Source organism: Cetorhinus maximus, chromosome 10, assembly GCF_964194155.1.
Source record: "Cetorhinus maximus chromosome 10, sCetMax3.hap1.1, whole genome shotgun sequence".
NCBI lineage: Eukaryota > Metazoa > Chordata > Chondrichthyes > Lamniformes > Cetorhinidae > Cetorhinus > Cetorhinus maximus.
In genome coordinates, this window is record NC_135888.1 from 21759168 (window position 1) to 21786618 (window position 27451).

Sequence of the window (27451 nt, forward strand, 5' to 3'; positions counted from 1 at the left end):
TCTTCTGAACTTGTTTTTTAGGTTTTTTTTGCCAAAAGGAGGGTTTTATTTTGTGGTCACTTGCTATCCAGCACACTGGATCTCCTAGTCACTTACAACCCAGAAGGAGGCCATTCAGTCCATTGAATTCATGCCAGCTCCTGCAGAACAATCGTCAGTCCCATTGCCCTGCTCAGCCCCCATGTCCCTGCAAGTTTATTTCCTTCAAGTGCCCATCCAAATTCCTTTTGAAATCATTGTTTCTGCTTCCACAGTGGGTTCCACTCACTGTGGGCAAAGAGAAAGTTCTTCCTCACATCTCCCCCCACCCCCCCCCCCCCCCACCAAAATCTTAAATCTGTGACCCTAGTCCTTGTACCATCAGCTAATGGGAAGAGTTTATTTTCTTGTGTACCTTGTCATTATCTTGTAGGCCTCTTTCAAACCTCCCCTCAATCTCCTTTGCTCCAAGAAGAACAACTCCGGCCTTTCCAACCTAATCTTGTAACTAAATCCCCCCCATTCCTGGAACCATTGTGGTAAATCTCCTCTGCACCCTCTCAAGAACCTTCACATCCTGTTGTATGTAAAATTCCATATTACTCTGTTCACTTTACATTTTTCACCATTTTCATTCAAGCTGCTTGATTTGTGACTCACTGAACATATGGTTGTGTGATGTATCAGCTCAGCTTTTTACTTCTAGTTGAATGAACCATGGTTTTCCTTTCTTCAATAGTTCATTTGCATTTCTACTCCATGGGGTTACAGAAGTGTTCGAGCGAGTACTTAAATAAATAGAATTTCACTTACTGTCTTTGTAGTGTTCTCAACAGAGGAGCTGTGCTAAGCAAATTACATAAAATGCATTTGTACACTGAGCTCCAGGGGCTTATTTTATGATTAGACTCTCTGATAGTCAATGTATTGTGGGATAGACATATCTCAAATCATAATGAGATTCATTGGAGAGCAGCCTCCACTCATCTAAACCATGGCCAAATAGCACACAATTTGATGTTAATCCACCCCGCCCCTGCCGTAAATAAGGACAAAATAAAGCTTGTGATATTTTTTTGAGAGATGCAACTTCCTTCTATTGCAGTGTTGTTCACTGCGCCAGCATGTGCCACGTGTGACAAATTGAGAATCCAGATGTAGAGAATTGCATTTCCAATTAGTATATAAATGACAGATACTGTTGGGCATATGATCTCAATTCTTTTATTCACATGGCATGTATGTGGGTACTTCAACATTTGTGTATGTTTGTTGGTAAAATGGTAAGACTTGAAACCAAGCAAGAGTTTTTTGATCACTGTGAGTGTGTTACTTTGGTTGCTGGATGATGGTAGGTGTTTGTTATATACGTCAGTGAAGTACAATTACCTGGATTGTGAAGAATATCTATTTGGTGTTTTCTATTAAAGTTAGTGTGTGGTTAAGATGGTCTGAGTGTAGTAAATGATTTCTGTAAGATAACTGTTGTATTGGAGCTACTTGCTTCTATTTTAGCAGCCTCCAACTCTGGGTGTGAAGCTGGCATCACACTGTTTGTGCCTAACAAATTTATTAGAATTCTTTGAGGAGGTAACAAGCAGGATAGATTAAGGGGAACCAGTAGATGTAATATAGTTGGATTTCCAAAAGGCTTTCGATAAGGTACTGCACATAAGGTTACTTAATAATATAAGAGCCCCCATGGTATTGGGGATAGTATGTTAGCATGGATAGAAGATTAACTAACTGATAGAAGACAGAGAGTTGGGATAAGGGGGGCATTTTCGGGATGGCAACCTGTAACTAATGGAGTGCCACAGGGATCAGTGCTGGGGCCTCAATTATTTACAATATTTGTCAATGACTTAGATGAGGGAAGTGAATGTACTATCACTAAGTTTACGGATGACAAAAATAGGTGGGAAGGCAAGTGGTGAGGATGACACAGTAGCCTACAGAGGGATATAGACAGGTTAAGTGAGCAGGCAAAAAACTTAGCAGATGGAATATAATATGGTGAGGTAATGCACTTTATAATATGTGAGGTAATGCACTTTGGCAGTACGAATAAAGGAGTTGAATATTACTTAAATGGAGGAAGTCTGCAGAAGGCTGCTGCACAGGGATTTGGGAGTCATTGTGCATGAATCACAAAATGCTAACATACAAGTTCAACAGGTAATAGGGAAAGCAAATGGAATGTTGGCCTTTATTTCAAAGGGAATGGAGTATAAAAATAGGGAAGTCTTGCTGAAACTATACAAGGCACTAGTTAGACCATACCTAGATACTGTGAACAATTTTGGTCCCCTTTTCTAAGGACAGAAATACTGGCTTGGAGGCAGTCCAGAAAAGGTTGACTAGGTAGACCACGGGCATGGAGAGGTTGAGTAAGTTGGGCCTGTACTCATTGGAGTTTAGAAGAATGAGAGGCGACCTTATTGAAACATACAAGACTCTTAGGGGGCTTGACAAAGTAAATGCTGAAAGGTTGTTTCCCCTTGTGAGAGAGTTGAGGACCAGTGGGCATAATCTCAGTAAGGGGAGACTCATTTAAAGCAGAGATGAAGAGGAATTTCTTCTCTGAGGGTAGTGAATCTGTGGAATTCTTTACCGTAGAGGCTGGGTCATTAAGTATATTCAAGGCTGAGATTATGGAGAAAAGGCAGGAAAGTGGAGTTGAGAATTCAGATCGACCATGATCTCGTTGAATGGCGGAGCAGACTCGCTGGGCCAAATGGCCTACTTCTGCTCCTACGTCTTATGGTCTTATGTAGTAACAATCAACAGAACAGCTTGCTGCACCATCAGCTGTTGCTTTTGTGCCATGCAATTTGAGAGCACGTTGCATTATTGTATAGTATTTAAGTGGAGTGTACATTCTATACATTGTGCCAGAAAGGTGAAGTTCATTGATCACTCTTGATTATTAACTTGTTTAATCAGGAAACTGTTAATTGCTTTTCATCCCATTTTAGATCCAGATCATTGAACATCTCTTGTGCATAGTCATTCATCTCTTTTTTAGCTTATGAGTGATTTGAACACCAACATGGAGACACACCTCTTCAGATTTGGATTGCTTGCATGAGGTTGAGTGTGAGCCTTGTATTTTTGGTTCCCACATACTGACTTGGGTAATTACTCTTTATATTGCTTTTGGTGCTGGTATCTTAAACTTTTTTTTTAGCTTCTTTGAAAGCTAGGGTGCATTTCTCAAGATTTTTATCTGTTCTTTAGCGGAACACTACTTTTAGCTTTGCTTAAGGCTTTATGCTCTATGGAGGGCTCTTAAATCATGGTTATATATTTATGCTTGTTAAAAAGTAAGCACTATGAATTTACAGCAGGGATGCTTATATGCAAATATTTGTTGTTGGTGGAAGTAAGGTATGATTTTAACCTCAGTGTTTATACATACATCAGTGATGGATGATTTGTGAATTGCTCATGCACTGTGCTGACTGGGCAGAAGAGATTGCATTACCCGTGCTTTTATTAACTACTGTGCATTCATTGCAGTACGTTTGAGATAACATTATCAGTGATTTTGCAGCATATATTTCATGTCTTAGCCCCATTTTGCTCTGTACAATCATGGTTAAATTAACTTGCAAACTGTGCTGACACAAGGAGCTTATTGTATCCCATTTCTAAATTGATCCTCACTGGATGATCTGCTTCCAGATATGGAAAGCGTCTAAATAAACAGTGATGTAATGACATTTTGTACACCAGTTTGATTCATTTTACACTGAGGACTCAGGTAAAGTTTTTAAGAAGGAAATTGAAGTTTACCTTTCGCTGCACGATGGTTTTTGGAGGTGAATCCCCCTCCCCCACCCTACCCCCAAATTCACCATTGTTTGCAAATGCGGTATCTGTACACAGCTTGTCTTTTGATTCCTTGACACTCGTGTTATATAATGTAACAGTTTCATAATGTAACTACTTTTACTGAGAGTGCAGCACATTGAAATGCGTTGTGATAAGTGCACCAAACACATCATGTGAAATTCTGTCCCAAAAGGTTCATAATACCACAGCCCTGCTGCCGTTTTCCAAAAGTGGAACTGATTTTGCTTTGTGTAAACCAGCAGCCCTCTGAGACATTTTTACTGTGGTCATGTAGGAGTTGCTTTTGAGTGTAAAGATATATAAAATCTATCCTCTGGCCAGGTGTTCTGCTGCTCTGAGTGTATATTTTGAAGCAGTTCTGTTGAAAGGTCATCGACCTTAAGCGTTAACTCCACATCTGTGGAGAGGGAAAACAGTCATGCTTGATTGGGAATCTCCCCTTCTGTCTTTTATTTTGAAGCTTGAATTGTTTTCAGGGTGGAAGACTCTTCGGTGACCTTTGCCTCACCTGTGTAAAATTAATATTATTGAAGTTCACATTGAATTTGAGGTGGAATGTTAAACCTTTAACAAGCCTCACTTCATTGAGCTAATAATGTGTCAGGGTGCAGTGAAAGTAATATAATGTTTTCACTTTTGAGGATAGTCGCTTCTTTCACAATTAGCAGACCAAATCTATTTTTTTAAAGTAGGTAGCTGATTTGAGACACTTTTTCTGATTCAAGCAGCAAATTCCCCTATACAAAATCATGCTCCATTCATTCTTGTTATAAAGAATTCCTGCCCCAGCATAATGATTAAATATGTATTCCTGATTCTGGCACAAACTGTTACCTAATTATTTTTTTAATGACTCTTCAGCCTATCACCATCTTTCTCACACACCCTCTGAAATATGGACTCTATAACTGTTTGAATTTTCATTTGATTGCAGCACAAATGATTAAGTGGATTGCAGTACAATTATTACACATTTTGTTGTTAAGAAACAGGCTGCACAAATGCTGATCCAAGCAGAAAGTTTCCTGGCAAGCTTATTCTGCTTTTTTTCCAAATTCGGCTGTACTAGCCAGTCCTGTTTTCAATGAGGATGATTGTTTCAGCCAAAATATTGAATTTTGCTCTTGTCTAGTCAACAGCAGCTTTTGAACAGTATGAGAGTGAATATAAAAAGGTGCCTATCTTAATGTGGCACCAGACATCCCCGACATTGTATGGCCAGTATTGGTCTTATTCTTATTCCACTCGCACACTCACAATACAAAAACTTCTTTGTACACAAGAACTTCAGCTCTGCCTAATTAACTCCTTTAGTGCTGATGTCTCCAGTTACCTAATAAACATTTTAATCACGTGGTACATGGACATAGTTGTAACATTTTGCGATTTGTAGGAGGAATGTGAATGGTTTGTCCTGCGCTGTAGCATCTTGACCATCTTGTAGTACAAGTTGGTTTTCATTCGGTAATCTATTCTAAAACATGCATCACAGTTGGTGTAACAATTTTTGTGCTCCCTATTATGCAATAGAATGTGTGAAATCATTCTGTGAAAATATTGTTAAAATTTGCCGCAGAACTGCTTTTGTCATTGGCTAAAGAAGTTTTATGCAATAGCTTCAGCGCCATAGAGCTCTGGTACATGTGGCACATCTTGTGATTAGTGAGGTTTAATAGGAATGAAAACTGTATCATTTTGAGCTCGAGCTTAACTGGAGCTTGTGAAAATAAAGACCACCTTTCCTTCAAAGCATTGACTTCCTAGTTTTGTCACAGGTTGATGTGCTTAATCATTCATTAGAATAAGTAATAATGTACAACAATTGCAAAATAGTCACAAAAAAAAGGCAGGAAACATCAGGTGAACTGGAAATGGGCAGATAGCTTCTTTAATCGAAAGAAGGAAAGACTTGCATTTGTGCATTCCCTCATCAATAAACTCCTGGATGTCTCGATCGAGTGCGTTAGGCAAATTGGGGGTGTTGCTGATTGCAGTGTCCTGTTCTATTTGTAATTTCTCGGATAACGAAGCAGTCGTACTCGCAGCAAGACCTGGACAACATTTGGGCTTGGGCTGGAAAGTGGTTCATTTATGCCAGGCAATAACCATCTCCAATATAATAAAAACAAAATACTGTGGATGCTGGAAATTTGAAACAAAAACAGAAAATGCTGGAAAATGCTAGGTGCAGGTCAATGGGACTAATGGAATAATATTTTGGCACAGACTAGAAGGGCCAAATGGCCTGTTTTCTGTGCTGTAGTGTTCTATGGTTCTAAAAACTCGGCTCTGACAGCATCTGTGGAGAGAGAAACAAAGTTAACGTTTAGTCCATATGACCCTTCCTCAGAGCTACAGAGAAGTAGAAATGTGATGAAATTTATACTGTTTGAGGGGGGTGAAGCAGGTGAAGCTGGATAAAAGGCCAGTGATAGGTTGAGTGTGTGGAACATTCCTTGTTCCAATCCTACTCGAGCCCCCTCCTACAATTCTCTTTTTTGGAGCATCGATGACTGTTTCGGTGCCGCTTCATGCTCTTGTCTGGACCTCAAAATTTATCAATTTTGCTTCCAATTTCCACCCCTCTGTCACCTTCACATGGTCCATTCCCGACACTTCCCTCCCCTTCCTTGACCCCTCTGTCTCCTTTTCTGGTGATAGACTACCAATATTCGTTACAAGCTCACCAACTCCCACAGCTACCTCGACTACAGCTCCTCACACCCTGCTTCCTGTAAGAACTCCATCCATTCTCTCAGTTCCTTCGCCTCTATCGCATCTGTTCCGATGATGCCACTTTCCAAAATGGTGCTTCTGACATGTCTTCCTTAACCGAGGTTTCCCACCCACTGTGGTTGACAGGACCCTCAAACGTGTTCAGCCCATCTCCCACGCCTCTGCCCTCACACCTTCCTCCCCCTCCTAGAACCATGATAGGGTCCCCCTTGTCCTCACTTTTCATCCCACCAGCCTCTCCGTTCAAAGGATCATCCTCCGTCATTTCCGCCAACTCCAGCATGATGCCATTACCAAACACATCTCCCACTCCCAATGTCAACATTCTGTAGGGACCGTTCCCCCTGGGACACCCTGGCCCACTCCTCCATCACCCTCAACCCCTTCCCACAGCACCTTCCCATGCAGTCGCAGAAGGTGCAACACCTACCCCTTTACCTCTTTGCTCCTCACTGTCCAAGGGCCCAAACAACTCCTTTCAGGTGAAGCAGAGCTTCACTTGCACCTCCTTCAATTTGGTCTACTGCATTTACTGCTCCCAATACGGTCGTCTCTACATTGGGGAAACCAAACACAGACTGGGTGACAGCTTTGCGGAACACCTTCGCTCTGTCCACAAGCATGACCCAGGCTTTCCTGTCGTTTGCCATTTCAACACACCACCCTGCTCTCATACCCACATGTCCGACCTTGGCCTGCTGCAATGTTCCAGTGAAGCTCAACGCAAACTGGAGAAACATCACCTCATCTTCCGATTAGGCACTTTACAGCCTTTGCTTAACGTTAAGTTCAACAACTTCCGACCATGAACTCCTCCTCTATCTACATCCCGTTTTTCAAAATTCATTTTTATTTTTTATCCACTTTATTTTTTATCATTTGTTCTTTGTTTTATCCCCCCTTTTTATCCCATTTTTGATCACTTTTTTTCTCCCCACCACAGCTGTTACTTGTTTATGTTCTTTTCAGAATGCTGGCCCATGTCCTGCTATTATCACATTCTGCTTTCTCACCTTAATGCCACTATCAGCACCATTTTTTTTAGCCCTTAACACTTCCATTATCACTCCCTTTGTCCTTTTGTTCATGACATCTTTGTCAATCTTTCCTTTGCCCCCACCTATCGCTGGCCTTCTATCCAGCTTCACCCCCCCTCCCCTCGTAAACAGTATAAATTCCATCACATTTCTACTTCTCTGTAGCTCTGAAGAGTTATATGGATTCAAAATGTTAACTCTGTTTCCCTCTCCAAAGATGCTGTCAGACCTGTTGAGTTTTTCCAGCATTTTCTGTTTTTGTTTTGAATAACTCTCCGTGCGTGAGTTTAACTGGTCCCCTTGATATTCCATGGCATTACCAAACCATTGTCAAACCCCTCAATTTCAACATCCTGACGGTCACCTTTGGCCAGAAACTTAACTGGACCTGAGCAGGTCAAAGGCTACATATTCTGCGGAACGTGAATCATCACCTGAATCCCTGAGCCAGTCCACCATCTACAAGGCACAAGTGGAGTGTGATTGGGAAAACTCTCCAGTTGCCTGGATGAGTACAGCTCCAACAACACCCTAGAAGCTCAACACCATCCAGGACAAAGCAGCCCGCTTGATCACCCATCCATCACCTTAAACATCAAGCCCCTCTACCAGTGACGCAATATGCTGCACTGTGCGCCATATACGAGAGGCACTGCAGCTACTCACCAAAGCTTCTTGAACAGCACTTTCCCTTAGCAGGACAAGGGCAGCTCGTGGATGGGAGTACCATCACTTCCAAGTCACAAGCTGGTCATTCATCGTTGCTAGGTCAAATTTATGGAACTCCCTTGTAACAGAACTGTAGGAGTATCTTAGTGCCCACATCCTGTGAATGAATAAGTTTTTTGAAAAACCCAAATAACTTCTCTCTAAATTGTGAAGGTAGGCTAGAGAGAAGTAACTGAAAAACTTCAGGAAGGGCTTACATCAGATGTTAATTGTTAGTAAGGAGTCTTCCTGAATGCCTTCAGTTTGGATCCTTGCCACTGCAGTGGAATGTGAAGATATGGAAAAACTGGCTCCTGATTTCCTCTTCCTGATACTGATGTATTTAACCGTTAAGTATCCTAAACGAGTTGTAACAGGTCTGTATTTCTGGTCTACTCTATGGCATGGTGGGCTGAATTGAATACTTACTTTCTGATAGCTTAAGAGCTGACCAGTTTATAGGTATAGAGAAACTTACAGAAATTCAAATTGGTCGGTCTATCGCTTTCTACTAGTCCAGCCTTGGCTTGTTAGCATTAGTGTTTAGAGATTCTACTTCTAAAATAAATACACAAGTTCAAGGTTGTGTGTAAATATTATATTTGAGTAACAAGCCAACCTGGTCAATAGAGTTAAAAGGTGGTTGAAAAAGGAAGTTTATAAGGAGAGGAATTTGCAACTGTGCCATCAGTGCAGTATATTGTTGAATCACTCTGTTTCCTGAGTTGATTTCTACAACTCTTGGTATAGAATGAGGTGTGGTGGAGTTGCAGTTGAATTTGACATGGCCACTGCCAGATAATTGTGGAATTGGTGGGGATTTGAGGTTCAAGACTTCTAAAAATTTAATTTAAAATGTGGAAAGAGTGAAAATATTCTAACCTTCAGTTGAAGCTCTGAATAAATGTTCAATTGAAGCACCAAATAATTCTTCAAAGAAAAAGAGAGCTTGGTTTTTAAAATGTCATGTTTTCCATCAAGTGAAAGCGAGTGCTGACGCAGTGTGCGGCCAGTCACTTGAATTTATATCCTATTTAGATCAGAGGCCTTGTGTTGTATTGATTTGAAAGACAATTCCAGTGCTGCATAACTGCACCAACTTGACATTGGTGATTTCTGGCAACACCTCTGGCTGTTTTCCCATCAATGTCTCGTGTTGCTAAAAAAAATTGTGCCAGTTTTATTTACATTTAAGTTTGAAAGAACCGAGCATCTCCAGTTGTTCACCAACCATCTTTCCGTTTTCTTTATTTCCCTCCTCAGCTTTCCTGCCTTCTGGCCTCTGCATGGAGCATATAGCGAGCTGTTTGGAGAAGGGTTAGAAAAGGCACAGATAGATTCAACCTGTTCTCTCAGCACCCAATCCTATGCAGTTTGTAGAAGAGTGAATAAATAGTAGTCCGCTGCTTCCCAATCCCATTTTGTCTTGGGACGTAGGCCAATTATATGGTGGCCATTGCTGTCCTGACTAACTCTCTATTGACAAGACAGCAAACCTGGTTTGCATGTAATGTATTTAATCCACTGAGTTGCCAGTGGAGTCCCCAGCCCAATCTCTGTCTCTCAGCTGTGCACAGAGCTTTATGCACACATTTGAGTATGTAAGTTCTAACCTCTCCAGTTAACAAGCTGTCTGCTTGTGCCATTTTCATAAATGCTGTGCACTAGTTGATGCCGCATTCTGTGCACGTGTTTTAACCAAGAATTTAGTCAATCTGTGCCTGCCACATTTTTTCAAATCAATATTTCAGGAATATGACTCTTTAAAAATGTTAAAGCTCGTATATTTAATGCAGTCGACATTGACCCTGTAGTTATAGTACTTGTTTCGATAAACCATAGTTTTATTCCCTACAAGTTATTTGACTACCTGCAAAGCATGTGAGGCATTTCATATTTTTGTCTCCTTATAATCCCTTTCACTGCTGGTGCACTGCAACTGCAGTATGTACTATTTAAGGGCGTGTTGTAGCAATTCACTGAGCAGACTTCAACAACACAGCCAACCCTGAAAACTCAACCTCCAAAAAAGATAAGAACAGCATTTTAATTTGAAGCCCCATCACCCCAAGTCACAAACCCATCCTGACCTGGAGATATAATCACCATTCCCTCAAAATCCTGGAATTCTCTACCTAACACTTCTGTGGAAACACTGTCATTACATGGTTTGTAGTGTTACAAGAGCATAAGCTATCATTATTATCTCAGGGTAGTGGGAAAGAAATTGTCTCTCCAGTTTTGTTGAAATCTTATGAACAAAATTGTTTAAATCTTTATCAACTTTGGAGATTTTTGCAGCAACTATGATTGAGTAATTCGCTTTTTTAAAGCACTGATCATTGTATTGAGTAGTTGCATTGTTGACTTGTGTATTATTTCAATCCCTATATTAAGGAAGAAAAATATTGGGCAATAGTTTAAGAAATACTATTTGATCAGGCTTTTTAAAAAATAAATTAGTCATGTTCATTTTCACCCTGAGCATTTTACTATAAAATATTGCTCTTGACCCCCACCCAAATGGTTTGGGGCCAGTGGTTCAGTTAATTTGTCATTGGTACCTCATTAACATAGTGGTGGAGAACATCACCACATAACATCACCATTCTCTGCCTATGGAGGAAGACATTGCTAGAGGTAGAGATAAATGCCTCTGGCTGGGTTCAGCTTTTTTATTCAAGCTGCTGGAGGGCCCAACTCTCAGGCTAACATGTAAATTCTGTTGCTACGCTATCAGACCTTCCTCTAACATCAGGGAAGTTCCATAGCCAGAATTAGACAGACAAACATGACTCTTGAACAGCTTTTACGTAAGAGCAGTTGTTTTGCTGTTGCTAAATGTGCAAAACAGTATATTTAGTTCACCCGTCTAAATTGAAGGAATGCAAACTAAATTTAAGCAATCTAGCCTCATATAAGTTAACCCTTTAAACCCTGGTATCACTCATAATTATAAAGATGCACAGATGGAGGAGACGGCCATTTGGCCCATCATGCTTATGGTGGCTCTTTGACAGAGTTGTGCAATTTAGTCCCACTCCCCAGCTTTTCCCCCATAATGCAGATTAATCCTCCGAGTAGATGTCCGGTTGATTTTTTTAGTAGTTCCTTTCAAGTAGTGCATTCTTGTGTGAAGAAGTTTCGACCCAATTCCTTTCCAATCCTGCCAATTATTTTAAATCTATGGCCACTGTTTACAGGCCCATTTGTAAACGGAAATAGCTTCTCCCTACTTGCTCTATCAAAACTCCCAATTTTGAATACTTCTGTTAGGCTTCTGCTTAACCTTCTCTGCTCTAAGGAGAACCATCTTCACTTTTTCTCCAGTCTCTCCACATGACTAAATTCACTCATCCCTGGTATCATCTTGGAGAGGGAACAAAGGATTACCATCACCTTGGACATATGTCCTAAAGTGTGGTGCTCATGATTGTACACGGTACTCCAGCTGAGGTCTAACCAGAGATTTTAGAAAGGTTTAACGTGACATCCTTGTTTTAGTATCCCAAAGCCCTGTTTACAAAGCCAAGTATCTCATATGCTTTTTAAAATCTCCTTATCAGCTTCTGGTATCTCCAAAGAAGTATAAATATGCACACCCTTCAAAATAGTACCATACTGTTGTTTCCCTCAAAGTATGTCACTTCACACTTATCTGCATTAAATTGCATCTGCAATCTCTTGAATCTGTACTGGGTTTAAAAGAGCTGAACAAATTATTAATCAGTAGAGCTTGTAATGTGGCCCATTTACACTTGCTAGAAGCAACATACATTCATATACAGGGACCTGTTCTCTGCAAACAAAAGGAATATGTTCAAGCCTTGTACCTTTTCTGAATTACCCAGGAGCTTGGGGAGCTTATAGTTGCTTTCTCCATGGCAATCCCTCAGCCAGTCAGTCAACTTGCCAACCAATCAGCATCCTTTTCTCCTGTAGTAAAAATTGTTGCGATTGTTTGAAATTTGGCATTCTTGAATTTGGCCTGATGATCGCTAGATGAAAAACTTCGGCAACTTGTTTCCCTTTTCATCAATATTCGAGTTCTGTGCTACCAAGTGACAAATTGTCTGTCCGAAAGTGCAGTACCCAAAATTGAACTCTGTATTCCAGGTGAGGTTTGATCAAAATTGTATAACTGATACACCACTTCCTCAAATTTGAGTTCAAACCCCTTTTGAGATAATAGCCAGCATTCCATTTGCCTTCTTAATTACTTTCTGAGCTTGAGTACCATCTTTAGTGTATCTTTTTTTCTTTTTTTTCATTCATGGAATGTGGGCTTCGCTGGCCAGGCCAGCATTTATTGCTCATCCCAAATTGCCCTTGAGAAGCTGGTGGTGAGTTGCTGTCTTGAACCGCTGCAGTCCATGTGGTGTAGATAAACCCACAGTGCTGTTAGGGAGGGCGTTCCAGGATTTTGACCCAGCAACAGTGAAAGAAAGGCGATGTATTTCCAAGTCAGGATGATGAGTGGCTTGGAGGGGGACTTCCAGGTGGTGGTATTCCCATATGTCTACTGCCCTTGTTCTTCTAGATGGTAGTGCTTGTGGGTTTGGAAGGTGCTAAGGAGCCTAGGTGAGTTGCAGCAGTGCATCTTGTCGATGGTACTCACTGCTGCCACTGTGTGTCAATGGTGGAGGAAGTGAATGTTTGTGGATGGGATGCCAATCAAGCGGGCTGCTTTGTCCTGGATGGTGTCAAGCTTCTTGTGTTGTTGGAGCTGCACTCATCCAGACAAGTGGGGAGAGCTTCATCACACTCCTGACTTGTGCCTTGTAGATGGTGGACAGGCTTTGGGGAGTCAGGAGGTGAGTTATTCGCCACAGGATTCCTAGCCTCTGACCTGCTCTTGTAGCCATAGTATTTATATGGCTAGTCCAGTTCAGTTGCTGGTCGGTGGTAAACCCCAGGATGATGGTAAGTGGGGCATTTAACGATAGTAATCATTGAGTGTCATGGGGAAAATGTTAGATTCTCTCTTGTTGGAGATGGTCATTGCCTGACACTTGTGCGGTGAGAATGTTACTTGCCACTTGTCAGCCCAAGCCTGGATATTGTCCAGGTCTTGCTACTTTTGGACATGGACTGCTTCAATATCTGAGGAATTATGAATGGTGCTGAACATTGTGCAATCATCAGCGAACATCCCCATTTCTGACCTTGTGTGGGAGGATGGTCATTGATGAAGCAGCTGAAGATGGTTGGTCCTTGGGCACCCATCACCTAGGGCACCTGAACATCCAAATCCCTTTACCCAACATCATCCTACTCTCTTGCCATTAAGAAATGTTTAACTTCTTTTTCTACTGTCTGTAATGGCAATGTCACACTTGCCCCATTGAACTCCTGCCTGCCTAAGTTTTGTCCACTCACTTAAATCTGTCTGTGTCCTTTTGTAACTTCTTACTCTCATCTACACAACCTACTGTGCCTCACAGCCTGCTGTGCCTCTTAATTTAATGCCATCAGCAAACTTGGATATGCAACTATGACCTTTGTCCAAGTCTTTAAATTCTGTACATTGCAGTCTATATTCAGGTTTAATTTCTAAAAATAAAACTTTCGGATCATGAAATGTACTTTGTGAAAGTTTATGCACCATGCCCAATGGCCAAGAGGACTGTATTTTAAGAGTAAGGTTTCAGGGCTAATTGTTTGAGAGCTGAGCTTACCATAGCATCCTTTTCAAATTATCGTTGATAAGGTTTATCATTTTTGAAACTGAGAATGTGTTTTACTTCCTTTGTTAACCATTGAGTGATCCATAGTTCGTGTTTCAGTTACAGCCTTACAATCTGATCATGCTGTTTATAGATAGATTCTCAGTGTGACAGTTTTTAATGGTGTAAGCAGCTCTTTGACTTTACAAGAGTGACATTTGGCAGGTGTGAACTGCTAGTGAGCTAATGACGGCGGATTTATTTTCTTTTTGCTTTCTGGAGTGTGGTCATTTACTTAATTGTTGAAGCTAAATAAAAAGCTATTTTGCATTTTCTAGAATGTAGGTCAGCCTGGAAACTTTTCTAATTCTCCCTTGCCCCAAAAACCCCACCACTGTGGCTAGTTTATTTCAGATGGGCTGCGTAACCAATCATCCAAATGTTTTAGATTGTGGTTTGTGGTTTTCTTTCAAGTTGTGAAGTTGTTTCCTCATCCTCATCAGGCTCTTGTGTGTGGTTCAACTTGTCTGCCGCCAACCAAAGTGTGAAGCAGACTATGCCATCGTGTAGACGTGCATTTTGGCGATGGCTGATGGGCAGAAATTTCAATTGGCATAAATACTGGGAATTTCAAAGATTTTCACTTATTTTTGTTAGGATCAATATTTGTTTAACGTAAGCAAAGATGTTTATTTCCTAAATCAAGGTAATAGCATAGACAGCTACTGCTGATAGAATCATTGTGGTTTTGCCACCAGTCACAAAAGTAGGTCACATCAATGGAAGGTGCTGAGTTCTGAAAAAGTCACCCGGACTCGAAACGTTAACTCTTTCTCTCCACAGATGCTGTCAGACCTGCTGAGTTTTTCCAGCAATTTTTGTTTTTGTTTCAGATTTCCAGCAACCGCAGTATTTTGCTTTTATCACATCAATGGAGGTAGTTGCATATTGCGTACGTTACTTAGCCATACAGAACAGGAGGTTTTAGGTTCATATTCCAGCCTGGTGTTGCCTGACTTCAGCTGGGGCAAAACAAGACCACCAAAATGATCTGTGGTATTCTTAGACTTGGAATGGGAAATATCAGTCAGTGTGATCTGTGGAACTTATGAAGATAAGCTCAAATTTGATGCTATTCCAGCCTAGGAGTGGACATTTGAAGAGGTCCTGCAACATTGACAGAATGTTGTCAAGGTCCATAGCCTTTGCAGTATCCCAGTGCCTTCAGAGAAGGTCTACCTGGTGTCCTGACAGATGTTTAGTCCTCAACCAACTTGAATTTCTTTTTTTAAAAAAATGGTCTGGTCATTGTTACATTGCTGTTTGAGCAACCTTGCCATGTGCATTGGCTGCCATGTTTCCTACATTATAATAGTGCCTATGCTGCAAAATGTACTTAGTTGTCTGCAAAGTGCATTGGGACATGCTGAGATTGTGAAAGGTGCTGTATAAATGTAAGTTCGTTGTTTCCATAGTTGGTTCAGAAACCTGTGTGGAAATGAGGAGGAACTAGTTTTGAAGCTGGTTTATTGACCTTTGCATACTGGAATATTCCAGTTCAATAACTTGACTTCCTACTCAGAGTAAGGGGAAAGCATTTATTTGGCTCCCAGCCCTAGAGTTTTGTGCACGCTATTAGACGTGGAGTTGGCTTGGAGCAAATATCGTATTGCTCTTGACTCTTCCTGTTTGCTTGCTGAGTGTCAAAGCTTGACGTACTTGTTTAATAACAGGCAAAGTGTTAGTGAGTTTCCTTTCACAAGTGTCACTCATTTTTGATTTTCCTGTTTACCATGTTCCAAGTAGCTTTGTGACAATTATTTTTCAGTTCCATAACTAAGAGGCCAGATTTTACACAAATAGTACTTGAGGTACAACTGCAATTTATGTAAACTAAAACTGCTGAACATCTGCCAGTCTTTCAGTTTGTATATACTTTGTTGCAGTTAGTACCTTGCATGTAGGGTGACCAAAAAAACCCTTCAGATGGTTCAGTCAAGGCACAAGAATGATCTTCCCTTAAATTCACTGGTTTTATTTGAGAAATGTGATCTTTATGCAGCACAGGTTGCAAATGGTGCAAAAATGCCATCATTGAGGACCTTTCCTGCAATATGATGTGATATGACATTTTTTAAACTCTTGCACATTGTGTCCTTGTTACAGGGTGTTTTTAAGACTCCTTATAATCCAATTGTTTGCCACCAGCTCAATTTGTTTGCATTTTCAGTGCCTTGCACAACAGAATCGCTTTCCATGTGATGGTTAGCTATTTGAACATTTGTATTTGCTTTCTGATACAAGACAAAAAGTTGACTTTGTGGTACATTATGTTGATTAGCCAGTGGATTGCATCTCTGAGTTTTGATAATTGATTTTTGAAATACTGAATTGACCAGGATTTCATGACTATGGTCAAAGTTAGAAGGTGCCTTTTACAGACAGTGGCAAGATTTTTAACGATGAAACCAGTGCCAACATGTCAATCCTCAGTTACAGCAGATGCTGATATTTGAAGGTAAGGATTCCTGGAGTTGCTGGCAAATTGTCAGTCCATTGCATGGTAAATTTTATGTTGTACGTTGGTTTGACATCAACTTAGCTGGGCTTTTCAGATTGTAAATTTTAAAAATGACAGAAGAGTCACTTCACAGTTCATACCCAACACCTTACAGGAGTGTTCAGTTTTCATTTTAAATGACTTCGGCAGCTACTTAAACTCTGGGAAAGTTCAGATTTTAATCAAAAAGTCCTTCTGTCATGTAGAATAATGGAGCACAAAACAGGTCATTTAGCCCATCATGCCAGTGCCAGCTCTTTGAAAGATCTGTCCAATTAATCCCACTCATCTGCTCTTTCGCCATATTTTTACTTTTAAAATATGCATCTGGCTTCCTTTTTGGAAGTTAGTTTATCTGCTTGCATCACCTTTTCACACAGTGCATTCCATATCGTCATGACTTGCTGTATAAAAATTTCTCCTGATCTCCCTTTTTATTTAACAATTACCTTTAAACATCTGTTTACTGTCCCTGGAAACTGTTCAGTAACCCAAACAGAAAAAACATTAGCAATTAATAGATTTAATAAATGGCAGTATTCACTCTAGGCTGAGTCAACTTCCAGCTGAGAGGAATCCATTTGAACATGGCCAGTTTGTTTATGGTGATGAAACATAACTTTTTTTATTGATTCAAATTGATATAAGTTTTTCAGGAACTAAAGTCTATACTTGCAGATGAGATGCTGAAAGGAGCTACCATCTGCCCTCTTGGGTGGGGTAGAAAGTCTTGTGCCTCTATTTCAAAGAAAATCTGTGGAGTTTCACTGATATCTTAGAAAATAATTGCCCCCCAACCAACATCATCAAAACAGGTTGTCACAATGCTGTTTATGGGACCTTACTGTACTCAAATTAGCTGCTGTGTTTTCTACATTAAAGCTCTGGGTAAACGTCAAAGATTCTCCATTGGATATGAAGTGCTTTGGGATGTCCTGAGGTTGTGGAAGGTGTTGTATAAATGCAAGTCTGTTTTGTGACCTGTTGCAGATTCTGGATCCGGCCTGCCTTATGTGAAGCAGTTTCTTGTGCATTATAATGTGTCTTTATGGACATTTGGATAGGGACTAGATAGTAGTGATGTGCAGCTTGCTCAAGAGGAGTGATTTGACCCTAGGTAACCTGTTTGGACTCTGAAGCAGCTGATGTGGATTTAGCTCTTATTGGATCATAGGGATAGAGCTAGTGGGGTCCCTGCTCCGTCTGCCTGTGCCTGAACAGAAGCTATTGCTGTATTCTGGGACCACATTCTGTGTAATCAGTCTTGATCCTTTTACCAGATGAAAGGACTTTGTGGTGTGTCTAATCTCATTCACGCTTAATCTGAGATGTGTGTTCAAATGCATTTGACAACAAAAACCTTACTTATGCTATGCTACCTTGAAGCTACTTTATTCCTTTGAATGACTAAACCACAAATAATATAGAGGTGGTGTTAGCACTGAAACTTAAAAATCAGCTCAAAATCCTGCAGCTTTTCAAAAGTTTGTTGCAGAGTTGGTTTTAAATAGTGTAGCAAGGAAGGTAATGATGAATAAAGTGGTCTATAATTTTCCAGGGTCAGTAAGATATTCATTGTGTCTCCGTCAGGTTTAAATTTAGCTTTTGGAGTTTTGAAATGGTACTATTCAAGCTAACACAAAGGGCTTTTGTTGTTTAGAATAGTTGGAGATTGTGTGTTGAGAGTTGAAGTGATTGGTGCCTTCATTTTGGGTTACTGTATCTTTCACTTTTCTGCACTGGGTGGCTGGTAATGTTATTTGACATTTTTATGCAAACGCACTGCTGTGAAATATGATTTTGGATCCGTATTTAGAAGAAAGTGCCAACTTGTGTGAAGACATCTGAAACCTTTTCAAAGATGTGGCTTGTGAAGCTTTGAAAGTCTCTTTGTTATCCAACCTCTGCAAAATCTTCCTGACCCATCTTGTTACATGTCGACACTGTGCTGTGCCAGAATGTTGGTTTGTTGTTACAATCCACTAGACTTCGGGTCCCAGTCAGACCTTTCTTTGTGAGCAAATATTGCTGCCATTAGAAGAGAAAAGGAGTGAATTGTTCCAGGCTAATTTTGCCCATTTGGAAACAATCGTAGCAAAGAAAATGTACTATAAAATCCACTGTGTAGTAATTGGGACATTTGATTTTTCAATCTGCTTCTTCAGAATCCTCCTTCACCCACCCCACAAATGTCTACATCGAGGTGGAAAATGCTAGACTTTATGGTAAATTGCAGACTATTTCTCATTGCTTTCTTGTGTCCTCACACTCCTGTTAGATGAGCTATTTCTATTCCTTGTACCCAGATCTCCCTTCAGCACAATGCTCCTCTTCTTGTCTCCTTTGACCACTACAGAAGACATTGTGACTAAAGCTAGCTTTTTTATACGGCTACTTGTAAATCCAAAGTGATTAATTTTTCTCTGCTTCCCTTTCATGCATTTCTTGTCAACTTTGCCCCCTCCTTGTCTTTCCAGTGAAGGAGTTACTGTCCTCAGGTGTGTCCTCCAGAGTGGTTGCTATTCAGGTGTGAAGCTAGGTGGTGCATCTCAACTGCAGAGACCACCTACACCCAATCTTGACTTTGCATGCACTTTCATCTGGCGTTGAGAAGTGGGGGTCCTGGCTGATTCTACCACCCCTTTATAAATCCAAGAGTGCTGGCACCAACTGAAGTTCCTTTCATGCTGCCCCAGCTGCACATCACTCACTCGACTGATGCATCTAAACATACAATCTCTAACTTCTCTAGCCATGTCTTATTCCCTCATCTGAAATCCAGATCAATTTAGTCAGTCAGGAAAACAAATGCACAGGGAAAATGGCCCATTGAGCCAATGACAATGGGAGTGGGGAATGCTTTTTAAACTAAAGTTTACTTTTTAATCACAGTTTTATTAGTTCCCAGATAGCAGCCCTGGATGACATGGGGAGGTATTACATGGGAGGGTAGGGGCAGTTATGGCCATGTTCTCTGTACAGTTGTTTTACTGATTGACTCTAAATTGATCTGGATTTCAAATGGAATAAAACGTGGCTGGAGAGGTTATTAACAGCAATTCCTTTGTTTAGGCTTATCAGTGATTATTTTGAATTTACTCTTGAAAATGTGCAATTCTTGAGCTTTGTTTCTGGGTGGATCCTGATTCGACACCTTGGCTGTCCCCTTGTTATTTGAAAACCTAGATCATTGTTTCAAAAATGTCTTGTTTAGACCATAAAACCAGGAGCTGTGAATGAACAAGGCTGGCATTTATAACTGCGTTTTGGGTAGTTTTCTTAAATAGCAACCATGTACTTAAGGGAGGAATCTCAGTTGTACATGAGGTCACATTCTGAAAATAGTGCATGACCTAACATTCCTGTCTCCATGTAAAGTGGAATGAGATTTACCTGTTTGCAAGGGTCGAATGCTCACTGAACATTAATGGCACTTAGATAACTGTCTCCAACCAAGTTAAAAGCAAACTGTGATTGTTCTCATCTTTATATACTGATACGTGCTTTGAAATCCCCTAGAGTATGATCGTTTTCTGCCTCATGTCCTATGTAAAGAAATTATTATCCATTTTTTGCATATGTTTTATAAACAAAACTGTATTTCTACAATTTCAACTTTATCTGACATTGAAAAAAATCTTCTAATATTACATTTTGCTGCTGTATCAGAATTGCTTCTGAAAACATTTCTGATCAATTCTGTGATTCTATAGGGGAGTGGCATTAGGTGAACCTCATCTTTAGGGAGCCAACGCAGACATGGCCACCTCCTGTGCTGTAACCCTTCCGTGATTCTAAGACAAAAATAAAATGCACTTGTGTCACAATGTGACACCATGCAGGTAGTGCAGCCATTTATACTGATGCAAAGCTATCAGTTTGCTTGATATTGATTTAGAAAACAAAAGATAGTGTATTTTTGTAGGCCTAACTTTAATCTATGCAGGGCACAGTCCTTTTGTTAATATATTTGTCATTGGAAAAGTGAATATTGTCTGGCATGCTTCACTTCAATCATGTCTGCTAATTATTTGACCCACAAGAATGTTTGGCTGAAACTGTGTGCCTCTCATCTGGGAAAATTCCATCTTGTTGATGGCCATGGTTCCATGTTCTCCTCCTTCCCATTTCTCTTCCCCCAGCCAAATGAAAAGGACCATATCCACCCATTTGTAGTCGATGGGCAGCAAATGAGTTGTGAGTTCCATTGCACAGGGCATCACTGAGATACATGTATCAAAAAGATCTTGGCATGTGGGTGCCTTGATTATTGGTTCACATTACTGATTGCTATCAGCTGACTTGGCAGTAAAATATTGGTTGAGGACAGGGTTAGGCTCCATTCCTATGGATGTCATGGTCATTGAGCTCACTGACACAATCTGGGCTCAAGGGTGAAGAATGACCACGGTGAAGATACTGGAGGGCTGCCAGTACTGGTGGAAATGTACTATGTAAGTCATTGTTGTCAGGAGAAAACTGATGAGAGAGATCTGGGGATTTTTTTTTTAAAAACCACACCTGTTTCATTCATGACTGAAATGTTCAGGATCAAAAATGCTGTCCCTGGGTCATTTGTCCAGATCTTATAATCTCAAGATGTGTTGGATCCTTTCTTCCATTGTAACTCTTGAGTTGCCTGTTGTAGTTCACTTGCTCCTTTTTGTGTCTACCAGTCAGCAATCAAGCTTCAAGGGATGTATCGGATTGCCAACATAAGTTACAAGGTCATTGAATGGAAACACACTTGGGTTCATTTTCCAGAGCAATAGAATACAAAAGCAGGAGGTCATGTTAAATTTATATAGAAATCTCGGTCAGACCACACATGGGAGTATTGTCTGTAATTCTGCGCTCCGTACTACAAGAAAGGATATTGAAGCCCTGGAGAAAAAGTAGGAAGTATTTACAAGGATGTTCCCAGAACTGAGAGGATGCAACTATTGGGAAGGATTGAGTCGGCTGGAGGCTCAGTTCTAGCTGGGAGAGTGAAAGAAGACTGAGGGTGACCTGATAAGAGATTTTAAAGTTAAGAAGGAATTTGATGGAATGAACGTGAAGAAACTATTTCTACTTGAGTTGTCCAAAACAAGAGGATTTAAATATATGATATCCACCAACAGATCAAATAAAACATTTAGGAGCATGAGGTTTGTTAATGTCATATCAATTACATTAAGGTTAAGAGAAACAGGTGATGGGTATTAATTGTCTTTGAGCATGTATAAATAGGGGATAACTCGGACACTGGGTTGTGTGGAAGGAGAGCTGTGAGACTGAACAAGTCAATAAACTCGGTAAAGAAAAGCCCTGTCTTGTGTTCAGCTTCACCAACCGACTCCGATCCGACTAACACATAGTGATGAGAATGCAACTGAACATCACATTGAGTGGTTGTAGCAGATGCATACGTGAGGGAGAGGGGAAAAGAGGAATATGGGGCAAGGTGGGAAGAGGCAGGTAGCATGGGAGGAGATCTGTGTGAAGTAGAAACATCATGAATCAATTGGGCCGAATGGCTTGTTTTGTGTTTTAGATTCTCCATGTAGCACTGTGATGTCACAAGTCTTGAGTTTTGCTACTTTTTAAAATCCTCTTTATCGTGCCTGCACCCCACCCCAACCTTTTTTTTAAACTCCTAAAACGACAATACTTGAATGCAGATTTTTAAAATTCATTTACGGGATTTGGGCATCACTGGCTAGGCCAGCATTTATTGCCCATCCCTAATTGTCCTTGAGAAGATGGTGGTGAGCTGTGTTCTTGAACCGCTGCAGTCCCTGTGGTGTAGGTACATCCACAGTGCTATTAGGGAGGAAATTCCAGGATTCTGACCCAGTGGTATATTTCCAAGTCAGGATGGTGAGTGGCTTGGAGGGGAACTTCCAGGTGGTGGTGTTCCCGTGTATCTGCTGCCCTTGCCCTTCTTGATGGTAGTGGTCATGGGTTTGGAAGGTGCTGTCTAAGGAGCCTTGGTGAGTTTCTGCAGTGCATCTTGTAGATGGTACACACTGCTGCCACTGTTTGTCGGTGGTGGAGGGAGTGAATGTTGACGGATGGGGTGCCAATCAAGTGGGCTGTTTTGTCCTGGATGGTGTCAAGCTTCTTGAGTGTTGTGGGAGCTGCACTCACCCAAGCAAGTGGAGAGTGTTCCATCACACTCCTGACTTGTGCCTTGTAGATGGTGGACAGGCTTTGGGGAGTTAGGTGAGTTACTCGCCGTGGGATTCCAAGCCTCTGACCTGCTCTTGTAGCCACAATATTTATATGGCTAGTCCAGTTCAGTTCTGGTCATTGGTAACCCCAGAGTGTTGATAGTGAGGGATTCAGTGATGGTAATGCCATTGAATGTCAAGGGGTGACAGATTCTCTCTTGGGGGTGATCATGACCTGGCACTTGTTTGACACAAATGTTACTTGCCACTTGTCAGCCCAAGCCTGGATATTGTCCAGGCCGTGTTTCATTTGGACATGGACTTCTTCAATATTTGAGGAGTTGCAAGTGGTGCTGAACATTGTGCATTCATCAGCGAACATCTCCACTTCTGACCTTATGGTGGGAAGGTCATTAAAAAAGCAGCTGAAGATGGTTGGGCCTAGGACACTAGCCTGAGGAACTCCTGCAGTGATGCCCTGAAACTGAGCTGATTGATCTCCAACAACCAACCGGTGCAACTGAAACTGCACATCAATGAGCAGGTTGTTGCAAAGCAAGTGCCACTTGATAGAGCACCGTTGATGACCCCTTGCATCACTTTACTGATGATTGAGAGTAGACTAATGGGGCAGTAATTGACTGGGTCGGATTTGTCCTGTTTTTTGTGGACAGGACGTACCTGGGCAATTTTCCACATTGCCAGGCAGATGCCAGTATTGTAGCTATACTGGAACAGCTTGGCTAGGGGTGTGGCAAGTAATGGAGCCCAAGCCTTCAGTACTATTGCTGGAATATGGTCAGGGCCTATAACCTTTATAATATCCAGTGCCTTCAGCTGTTTCTTAATATCATGTGGAGTGAATTGAATTGGCTGAAGGCTGACATCTGTGATACTGGGGGCCTCCAGAGGAGACCGAGATGGATCATCCACTCAGCACTTGTGGCCTGAAGATTGTTGTGAATGCTTCAGCCTTATCTTTTGCATTGATTTGCTGGGTTCCTCCATCATCGAAGATGGGGATATTTGTAGAGCCGCCTCCTTCAGTGAGTTGTTTAATTGTCCACGACCATTCATGACTGGATGTGGTAGGACTACGGGGCTTAGACCTGATCTGTTGGTTCTAGAATCACTTAGCTTTGTTTATCACTTGCAGCTTATGCTATTTGGCAAGCAAGTAGTCCTATGTTGTAGCTTCACTAGGCTGACACCTCATTTTTAGGTATGCCTGGTGTTGCTCCAGGCATGCCCTCCTGCACTCTTCATTGAACCAGGGTTGATCCCCTAGCTTGATGGTAATGGTAGAGTGGGGGATATGCTGGGCCATGAGGTTACAGGTTGTGGTCGAGTACAATTCTGCTGCTGGTGATGGCCTATGGTGCCTCATGGATGCCCAGTCTTGCATTGCTAGATCTGTTCGAAATCTAACCCATTTAGCATGGTGGTAGTACCACACAACATGATGGAGGGTATCCTCAATGTGAAGGCGGGACTTCATCTCCACAATGATGGAGGTCACTCCTACCGATACTGTCATGGACAGATGAACCTGTGGCAGGCAGGTTGGTGAGGATGAAGTAGAGTATGTTTTTCCCTCTTGTTGGTTCCCTCATCACCTGCCGCAGACCCAGCCTAGCAGCTATATCAATAATGACTTGGCCAGTTTGGTCTGTGGTGGTGCTACTGAGCCACTCATGGTGATGGACATTGAAATCCGTGACCCAGAGTACATTCTGCACCCTTGCCACACTCAGTGCTTCCTCCAAGTGATGTTCAACATGGAGGAGCATTGATTCATCAGCTGAGGGAGGGTGGTACATGGTAATTAGCAGGAGGTTCCCTTGCCCATGTTTGACCTGATGGGACTTCCTGGGGGCTGGAGCCAATGTTGAGGACTCCCAGGGCATCTCCCTCCCGACTGTAAACCACTGTGCCTCTCCCTCTACCTCTGGGTCTGTCCTGCCAGTGGGACAGGACATACCTGGGGATGGTGATGGTGGTGTCTGGGGCATGATCTGAGAGTATGATTCTGTGCGTATGACTATGTCAGGCTGTTGCTTGACTAGTGTGAGAGGCACAAGCCCCCAGACGTTAGTAAGGAGGACCTTGCAGGGTTGACAGGGCTGTGTATGCTGTTGTCGTTTCCAGTGCCTAGATCATACCCGGTGGTCTGTCTGGTTTCATTCCTGTTGACTCTTCAGTGGTTTGATACAACTGAGTGACTTACTTACACCACTTCAGAGGGAATTTAAGAATCAACCACATTACTGCGGATGTGGAGTCACATGTAGGCCAAACCAGGTGAGGATGGCAGATTTCCTTCCCTAAAGGATGTTAGCAAACCAGATGGGTTTTTACAAACAATTGACAATGGTTTCATGGTCATCGTTAGATTTCTAATTCCAGATTTTTATTGAATTCAAATTCCACCATCTGCCATGGTGGGTTTCGAATCCGGGTACCCAGAGCATTACCCTGGGTCTCTGGATGACCAGTCCAGTGACAATACTACTACACCACCTCCCCCCCCGATGATTAGTAAAAAAGGATACTTTTGTGACAAAATCATATGACATTAGGCAAAGGTCTCAACACCCATGACCAACTCCAACAGATTTTTTTTTTCTTTTCTGTTGTGTAATTGATCTCAAACTTAACTAAATAGATGACTCAGTGGTGGATGCTTATAGCTGCAATATTTAACCTTGTCTAAATGTTTGCTTGCAGGAAGGAAACAATTGGGAGTTCCGTATGTTGCATTTTAAGTTTTTTCTTTTTTTCCTTAAGTTCAACTCTGTATTTTGTGCATTTTGTTTAAACCACTTTTGAAACCTTCATATTCTTAGTTCCCCTTATTTTTGAGTAAATATTCCCTGAGGGACTGCTGTCACATTTTTGTTTGCCAATAAAACCATTTTATTCATACGCTATTTTCAGGCTACATTTTCTGTACTTTTATTTTAAAGCTATTGTACTTCTGGCTAATTATTTGGATTGGCCCAGAAGTGGAAGCACCAAAATAGCTGCCGTACTCAAATAACCAGTAACAATTTTATGTTGAATGACACCAAACTGTAGCTCACAGGGTTGTCTGTCTGTTCATTACTATAGCCTTGCTGCGTGCAATTTGGCTTTCACGTTTGCCTGCATAACATGAGTGACTGCACTTCAGAAACAGTTTGTAAAAGTACTTTAGCTCATCCTCAGGATGTGAAAGACATTGCTGAAATGTGTCCTTTATGCATCCAGCATGCAGATAGCACAGCGGCAGATGAGCATGAGGCATATAACCACTCGTGAACAAAATAAACCTCTTCGATTTTCAGTGTACTCCCATGCTCTAAGCACAGATCTGAAAAAGGTCTTAAGTGTTGCGGGCCTACTTTCCTCCAATTTTGTGAATTATTTCTACCAGCTTTTTTGGCTTCTTTCTGTAGCTTTTACAACCGTGCTTCCCAAACTATTTTCTAATTGAAACCCCATTTTAATACTTGAAAATTAACACACCCTCAGACAACAACAAAAATAATAAAGCACAATAACTTTGCATATTATAAATCAACACACAACACATAAATATGAAAATCTGTTTTTAAAGTACTTTTTGAAAATGTTATTTTATGTACTCTGCTGCCCCTTAGTTCATCTGAGTCGCGGGATGGACCTTGACCAGGAAGCAGCAGAAATGTAGGTTGAGGGTCTTAAGGTAGCTGATGTTGCAGTCCAGGTTGTTCCGCAGCACCAGGGTGATGGGGCTGGGCTCGGGCAGGCCCAGCTCTGCAGTGGGGGCATCACTGACTGACAGGCTCATGGTTGGGGCCAGGCTTAGAGGAAAGTGGAGTGCTTCTGAACGGGCATAGGGCATGAGATGCGACAGTTACTGGCCACTGAGGTTTCACCCAAACTCTTCATAACTCCCCAGTGACAGAAGACTTGATTAAGTAGCCAAGGGCAGTGCTGGTTGCCAGCTGGGCCTTGGTCCTTGTGTGGGCTGAAGTTTTGGAGGAGAGGGAGTTTGCAGCCCCATTTGCTGTTTCAGCGACCTCAATTGTGGCCATAACCCACAGTTTGGGAACCGTTGCTCTACGATGATACCTAAACTATTCGTCACTTTTTCACCTCCCCATCACCAATACACTATAACTGAATGTAAAATGATAGTTGTGACTCTACATCTACATCAACCAAAGGAAAGATGGTTTTGGTGTGTAATTGCATCTGTAGCTTCTTGTGCTTAGGATTGATGGTTGTGAGTGATAGGGATTCTTTCTACAGCAGAGCCACAACACAATGTACAATTGTTCTGAAGTCACTGAATTCTATAGATTTTTCATTTATGTGGTCTAATGGAGGAGGTAAGGTAAGAAGGAAGGAGGGATTGTTCTTTAGACAAACTCGTGATCTCTCCCTGCCAAGTGTTAATATTGTCATTGGTGGTATACTACCAGATTTGGTATCCATTGCCTTGTTTTCTACTTTTCTGCTACGACCGCAGTTGTTGAAAAGTAGATGCAATATTAGATTATATGTAACCTTGCAAATCTATTAGTGTATTCAGTGTTTTATGATAATTAGGTTTAACCACTCAAATATTGCACAGATTTTGTGATCTAGACTGCATCTTTCAACTTTTTCTCCTCCGATTTACCACTTATTTACAAGGTGGTTTTATGTGGGACTGCAGTGGCATCTTTTAGAGTCCTAACCCAGTGATAATTATTCATAGGTCAACAGGCGAGAATGGGCAGGCTG

The 27451-nt window shown here is 41.4% G+C and overlaps 1 protein-coding gene across 3 annotated transcripts in view; it reads left to right on the forward strand.

Annotated features, from left to right (window-relative positions):
* Positions 1-27451, forward strand: part of LOC144685522 (early estrogen-induced gene 1 protein-like) — a 110046-nt gene that overhangs the window by 33929 nt on the left and 48666 nt on the right. Inside the window, exon 2 of one of the 3 annotated variants that reach the window (XM_078550113.1) lies at positions 18710-18769. The exons of the other annotated variants lie outside the window; for them this stretch is intronic. The gene's annotated coding sequence lies outside the window, so the exon portion shown is untranslated. The remainder of the gene's footprint in view (positions 1-18709; positions 18770-27451) is intronic. 3 annotated transcript variants of the gene reach the window in all.